Source organism: Aulonocara stuartgranti, assembly GCF_965226115.1.
Source record: "Aulonocara stuartgranti genome assembly, chromosome: 5".
Taxonomy (NCBI): domain Eukaryota; kingdom Metazoa; phylum Chordata; class Actinopteri; order Cichliformes; family Cichlidae; genus Aulonocara; species Aulonocara stuartgranti.
The window spans coordinates 27601384-27609053 of record NC_138943.1 but is presented as its reverse complement, the minus strand read 5'-3'; positions in this window follow the sequence as shown (position 1 = coordinate 27609053).

The window sequence follows — 7670 nt, the reverse complement described above, 5'->3', positions numbered from 1 at the left end:
ATAAGGCAACGAAAAACTGTGACATAAACTCGGCTCTGCCTGTGAATCACTCTTTGCTTCTCTTCTTCCTTCCTTCCCATCACTCTCCACTTGCTGTCTATCTGAGAACAAGGCACAACTTGCTATTGCAATAAACTATAATCTAATTATCCACACCTAACAACTCTTGCACTTAATCTATAATAAAATGATGACAGAAAAATGTTATAGCCCTGCCTTTAGTAGCCTCATACAGCTCCTACTGTTTCCTCCTCATGTCCTTACCAGCCATGTCTGCACAATGTTATATCATGAGTAATAATTTAAAAAAATCTATATACATAAAACACACACATGCACACACAGTGACATTTTAGACCTTCTTCAGAATACTGTATATACTATGGGCATCCTTACATTATTATTTATTACTAGAGCTACAATAATAAAGCAATGAGGAGGGGGAAGTAATAAATATGAAATAATGTATTTATGATGATTCCATTTGTTTCACTATCCACTCTGTGCAGGGCAAAGCTTATTACATTTTTAAACTGTAGAGATACAATCTTTTGTCTTATTTAAAATATAAATCTAATATAATCTGCTTCTTAATGTATGTTCTTTAAAATACAGCGTGTGTTTTTTAATATATTATAATTATAATTATTATTATGTGGACATGCATATTAGATCGTTTTTTAGTGAAATATAATCCCTCCAGAAAGGCAGGAAATGCCCAGAAACTTACTTTAAAACTAAATATGTTCCCTAATACGGTGACAGAGCTACAGACCCATGACAGCCTTACACAGGTAGCCAGCAGCTATGACCAGCAGTACTTGTGCAGTTAATAAAAGGACAGGTAATGTTTGTCGCGCTGTTGCACACACAGCACGCTCGTTTGTTTCAGTTCGTCAGTTGCAACAAGACAGCTTACCAACGTGTACGTAATAAGCTAATACTCCTGTGTGCTACACACTACAGTGTGCGCTGTACACCTACTTACTGGGTTTGTCGCATCAGTCTGTGTCTCTGAGTTAACTTGTGCTTCTCCTACAGCTCCGGACCGCAAAAAATGCGCGTGCTCTTTGTGAGCTCGTTCCCGGCTCATTGGTTAAATGTGATCATGTGACTGATGCAAGCCAGATCCTTTTATTTAGCAAAACTATGATTAATAGTTAAATATTATTGTTGAGGGGCACAGACAGGACTCCGCACGCACACACACATAAAAAAAATAATAAATAAATAAAAAAAATTTAAAAGTTGCCTCAACAAAAGGGCACTTTGCGCACTCATCAGGAAAGGGGCGGGTGCTCAAGCCCCTCTAGCCCCCCCCTCTGCACGTCCCTGTTTGGCATTAGGTAGTGTGAGATTATTCTCTTGTCATATGTTATCTTATACACTGAACAAAAATATAAATGCAACACTTTTGTTTTTGCTCCCATTCCCCATGGGATGGACGTAGAGACCTAAAATTCATTCCAGATACACAATATAACCATCCCTCCCAAACAGTGGTCACAAATCAGTCCAAATGTGTGGTAGTGGGCACATCTGCTATATTGAGATAATCCATCCCACCTCACAGGTGTGCCACATCAGGATGCTGATCTGACATCATGAGTAGTGCACAGGTGTACCTCAGACTGCCCACAACAAAAGGCCACCCTGGAATGTGCATTTTTGTCTCACAGCAAAATGCCACAGATGCCACAAGCAATGAGGGAGCGTGAAATTGGCATGCTGACAGCAGGAATGTCAACCAGATCTGTCGCCCGTGCATTGAATGTTCATTTCTCAACCATAAGCCGTCTCCACAGGCGTTTCAGAGAATATGGCAGCACATCCAACCGGCCTCACAACCGCAGACCTCTTGTAACCACACCAGCCCAGGACCTCCACATCCAGCAGGTTCACCTCCAAGATCGTCTGAGACCAGCCACCCAGACAGCTGCTGGAACAATTGGTTTGCACAACCAAACAATTTCTGCACAAACTGTCAGAAACCGTCTCAGGGACGCTCAACTGCATGCCCGTCGTCCTCATCGTGTCACGTTTCGTAGATCGGACTCACGCGCAGACCACTAGTGTCTTCAAAAGGTGCATTTATTTACAGTGTTTCCTACAGTGGAATTCATATATATACATAATAGTGTCCAAAGAAAAAGGTGCCGGGGTTCCAGGGTCCAGGAGTGAAAGAGGCAGGAGTCCAGGAAGGGAAAGTTTCCATTCAGTCCTAGCACATCTCCTCTCCTTTATCTCTCTTGCTCCCGTTCAGTCGCCAGGCACAGGGGAAGAACAAGTCCAGAGGCAATCTATGCACAGGCAGAAAAAAACCATTAGTCTCCTGGTTCAGACATGCTCATAAACTGATTCTACAAAATACAGGACGACTGACGCTGATGACTCAACGATCCAGCGACGAGTAGAGCAGACTCGCCCTCTTAAGAAGGGTTCCAATCTTTCATGATCAGCGACAGATGTGCTGATCACCTCCAGGTGCGTAGGCCAGGGGCAGGAGCCCATACTGAGCTCCGCCCCGGCAGGAGAAAGAGAGAATGGAAGAGGGCGAGAGAGAAAGGGAGAGCAGAGGTGAGAGAGAAAGGTAAACAAAACAAAACACCTGACGGCTGTCAGCTGACGAGGGGCGGAGACCATGACAGTACCCCCCCCTCAACGGGAGCCCCCCGGCGACCCACCAGGCTTGTCCGGATGCAGGCGGTGAAACTCCCGGAGCATGGGCACATCCAGAACGGCCGCCCGAGGGACCCAGGAGCGCTCCTCCACGCCATAACCCTCCCAGTCAACCAGATACTGACAGCCACGCCCACGGCGCCGAGAGTCCATGATGCGAGTGATGGAGTAGGCCGGCAAGCCATCCACGAGCCGGGCGGGAGGAGGGGGCCTGGAAGGAGGGCACAGAGGACTAGAGCGGACAGGTTTGAGTTGTGAAACATGGAAAACATCATGGATTCTCATATTGCGAGGGAGTTTTAACTTCACAGAGACAGGATTGACCAAGGCGGAGATTTCAAAAGGGCCAATGAAGGTGGGTGTAAGTTTCTTAGATTCAGTCCTGACCGGAACAAAGCGGGTAGAAAGCCATACCTTCTGGCCGACAGAGTATTCGGGTGCTGGAGTCCGGTGCCGGTCTGCGATGCGTTTGTTGTTCTCCTTCGTGCGCAGTAGAGCCGCTTGAGTTGCCCGCCAAACTCTGCGACACCTGCGCAGATGAGCCTGGACGGAGGGTACAGAGTGCTCACCTTCCACAGCAGGAAAAAGAGGAGGCTGATATCCCAAGGAAGCTTCGAAGGGAGACCGGCCGGTGGCAGAGGCAGTCAAGCTGTTATGGGCGTACTCGATCCACGGCAACTCCTCACTCCAGATGGTTTGATTGGTGGAGGCGACGCAGCGCAGGGCGGTCTCCAGTTCTTGGTTGGCCCGCTCGGATTGGCCGTTGCTCTGAGGATGATAACCCGAGGATAGACTGACCTTTGCGCCCAGGGAGTTGCAGAACTCTTTCCAGACCCGAGAAGTAAATTGAGGCCCTCTGTCGGACACTATGTCTTCCGGGATCCCATGCAGGCGGAAGACGTGAGTGGCGAGTAGGCGTGCAGTCTCTAGAGCTGTGGGAAGCTTAGGCAGAGCAATGAAATGAGCCACTTTAGAGAAACGATCGATTATGGTGAGAATGACAGTGTTACCTGCTGATGGAGGTAACCCGGTGATGAAGTCCAGTGCTATGTGAGACCATGGCCTGGAAGGAGTGGATAACGGATGGAGCTGACCCGCCGGGGGTTGGTTCGATGGTTTGTTTCGGGCACAGACCGTACAAGCAGTGATGTATTCCCGAGTATCTTGGGTGAGTGAGGGCCACCAGAAGTACCGCTGGAGAAACTTGACGGTGCGATGTATCCCTGGGTGGCATGAGAACCGGGCCGTGTGAGCCCATTGCAGAACCTGGGATCTGACAGAGCGCGGAACATAGAGTCGGTGGACGGGCCCCCCTCCCGGATCCGGTTCGGCTATCTGAGCCGCCCGGATGGCCGCCTCGATCTCCCAAGTGATGACCCCAATAGTACAGGTTGCCGGCAGAATGGAATCCGGATCCGCCTTTTCGTCAGCAGCGGAAAACTGACGGGAGAGAGCGTCCGGCTTGACATTTCGGGAACCGGGTCTGTAGGTGATTGAGAAGTGAAAACGGGTGAAAAACAGGGCCCATCTGGCCTGTCGAGCGTTGAGACGTTTCGCCGTTTGAAGGTAGGCCAGGTTTTTGTGATCGGTCCAGACCACGAAGGGTTGAGTGGTGCCCTCCAGCCAATGCCGCCATTCTTCCAGGGCGAGCTTAATCGCCAAGAGCTCCCGATCGCCCACGTCGTAGTTACGTTCTGCAGGGGTGAGACGACGGGAAAAATAGGCACAAGGGTGCATCTTACCTTCCCTCTGTTGGGAAAGGACGGCCCCCACCCCTGAGTCGGATGCGTCGACCTCTACCACGAACTGAAGAGTGGTATCAGGTTGGACCAGGATGGGCGCTGAAGCAAACCGTTTCTTGAGCTCCTGAAAGGCTGATTGGACAGCGTCACTCCACTGAAAAGCAAGCTTGGGAGAGGTTAACTGAGTTAATGGTAAGGCAATCCTGCTAAAGTCCCGTATGAATCTCCTGTAGAAGTTAGCGAAGCCAAGGAAGCGTTGCAACTGGCGACGGTTGTTTGGTTCTGGCCAGTTCACAACAGCCTTGACTTTCACAGGGTCGGGTTGAAGATCTCCCCGCTCGATTATGTACCCTAGGAAGGCAACCGAGGGCACATGAAACTCACATTTCTCGCTTTTGACGAACAGCCGGTTCTCCAGAAGGCGTTGCAGCACCAGCCGGACCTGGGTCTCGTGTTCCGCCTGGGAGGAAGAGAAGATCAGAATGTCGTCTAGATAGACAAACACAAATCGGTTAATAAAGTCCCTTAGAACATCATTGACCAGAGCCTGGAATACTGCAGGTGCGTTAGTGAGGCCGAACGGCATGACCAGATACTCAAAATGTCCAAGGTGAGTATTAAACGCCGTCTTCCATTCATCGCCATCCCGAATCCGGACCAGGTGGTAAGCGTTTCTCAAGTCCAGCTTGCTGAAAATGACGGCGCCCTGGAGAAGTTCGAAAGCGGAGGTGAGCAGGGGCAGTGGATATTTATTCTTGACCGTAATGTTATTGAGTCCCCGAAAGTCAATACAGGGTCGGAGGGTCTTATCCTTCTTTTCCACAAAGAAGAAACCTGCTGCGACGGGTGAGGAAGAGGCCCGGATAATGCCGGCAGCGAGAGATTCAGTTATATATTTCTCCATAGCCTCCCGTTCCGGCAGCGAGAGGCTATAGAGGCGGCTGGTTGGTAAGGGAGCTCCCGGCAGCAGGTCTATGGCGCAGTCATAGGGCCGATGGGGTGGCAGCGACTGGGCTCGGTCCTTCCGAAACACCTCGGCGAGATCGTGGTAAGCAGACGGCACATCTGCTAAGTCGGAAGACCGCGATGGCTCTGGGCCGGTGACAGATTTGTTAGGAGGTACGGCAGCCTTAAGGCAAGTCATATGACACTCTTCTCCCCAACCCGTAATGCCTCCTTTCTGCCAATTAATCGTGGGGTTGTGTTGCTGGAGCCAGGGATGACCGAGAACTAACGGCGTCTGAGTGGAGTGAAAAACAAAAAAAACTAATCTCCTCCGAATGATTGCCAGACAGTGTGAGGGTGAGCGGTTCAGTGATGTGTGTGATGTCGGGGAGGCGCTGCCCTGATAAAGCCGTGACACGTAAGGCGTGGGGTAGTGACTCCACAGTCACACAGAGTCGTTTAGCTAGTTCAGAGTCAATGAAATTTTGTTCTGCTCCAGAATCAATAAGCACAGAAAGTGAATGACACTCGGAATGAACCAGAAGCTTAGCCGGCAGGGCTAAACGTGGAGGAGATTTATCCTGATTCAAACCGCCCACCAGTACTCCAACCATCACTGGCGGGCGCGGCCTTTTGCTCGCGACGGACAGGAGGCAATCATGTGTCCCTTATTACCACAATACAGACACTCACCGGCCGTGATGCGTCGCTGACGTTCTGCAGCAGTTAGGTGAGAGCTGCCGATTTGCATGGGCTGTACCTCTCCGTCGGCGCCCCCTGATGTCCGGGAGGACCGGTAATCGGCCGAAGCCTCCGCCCATCGCGGTCCTGCGGCCTCCTGGGAACTGGAGTTCCGTGCTTGCCTACGAGCTCGTAGCCGCTCATCCACCTTAATACATAACGACATCAATTCGTCAAAAGCAGTGGGTAGGTCCCGCATAATCAATTCATCTTTCAGATCTTCCCGGATGTTATTTAACAATGTGCTCCTGAGCGCATCCGGTCCCCAGCCGGTTTCTTCTGCCAAAATCCAAAAGTCGATTGAATAATCTGCCATACTCCGCTTACCTTGCTTAAAGTTAAGGAGGCGGAGCGCTGCAGCCTCGACTCCAGAGCCCTGATTAAACACAGTCTTAAAGTTAATCACAAACCTCTCAAAAGAGATCTCCGGGTTGGAGTTTAACACGACCTGGGCCCATTTCAAAGCCCGGTCACGAAGCATCTGTACCAAGAACGCAATCTTTGCCCCGTCATTGTTATGAAAACGCCGCTGTTCGCGGAAAATCAATGAACACTGGGCCAGAAAGCCAGAGCACTTCTCTGTCTCCCCTGAAAAGGGCTCAGGCGAAGGCAGAGGACCGTCAGAGGATGGGGTGGCTGCCGATGAGGGACCGGCCGTAGCCGCCGCGAGTGTCTCCTGCTGGGCAGGGCGAGCCGGCTGGGAGGTCCCTGGCTGTACTCCCCCTGGCGTAGTCAAACCGGAAACAGCTTGAGTTAGTGCAGCGATCTCACCTCGCAGCTGATGTAACATTTGTTCGTGGCGAGTCAGCGCCGCTTCTTGGGCAGCCAGTGCCTGACCGATGGTATTCTGATCTGCTGAGTCCATGTTGTGGCTGGATCGTTCTGTCACGTTTCGTAGATCGGACTCACGCGCAGACCACTAGTGTCTTCAAAAGGTGCATTTATTTACAGTGTTTCCTACAGTGGAATTCATATATATACATAATAGTGTCCAAAGAAAAAGGTGCCGGGGTTCCAGGGTCCAGGAGTGAAAGAGGCAGGAGTCCAGGAAGGGAAAGTTTCCATTCAGTCCTAGCACATCTCCTCTCCTTTATCTCTCTTGCTCCCGTTCAGTCGCCAGGCACAGGGGAAGAACAAGTCCAGAGGCAATCTATGCACAGGCAGAAAAAAACCATTAGTCTCCTGGTTCAGACATGCTCATAAACTGATTCTACAAAATACAGGACGACTGACGCTGATGACTCAACGATCCAGCGACGAGTAGAGCAGACTCGCCCTCTTAAGAAGGGTTCCAATCTTTCATGATCAGCGACAGATGTGCTGATCACCTCCAGGTGCGTAGGCCAGGGGCAGGAGCCCATACTGAGCTCCGCCCCGGCAGGAGAAAGAGAGAATGGAAGAGGGCGAGAGAGAAAGGGAGAGCAGAGGTGAGAGAGAAAGGTAAACAAAACAAAACACCTGACGGCTGTCAGCTGACGAGGGGCGGAGACCATGACACATCGGGGTCTTGACCTGACTCCAGCTCGTCGCCGTAACAGACTTGTGTGGGCAAATGCTCACATT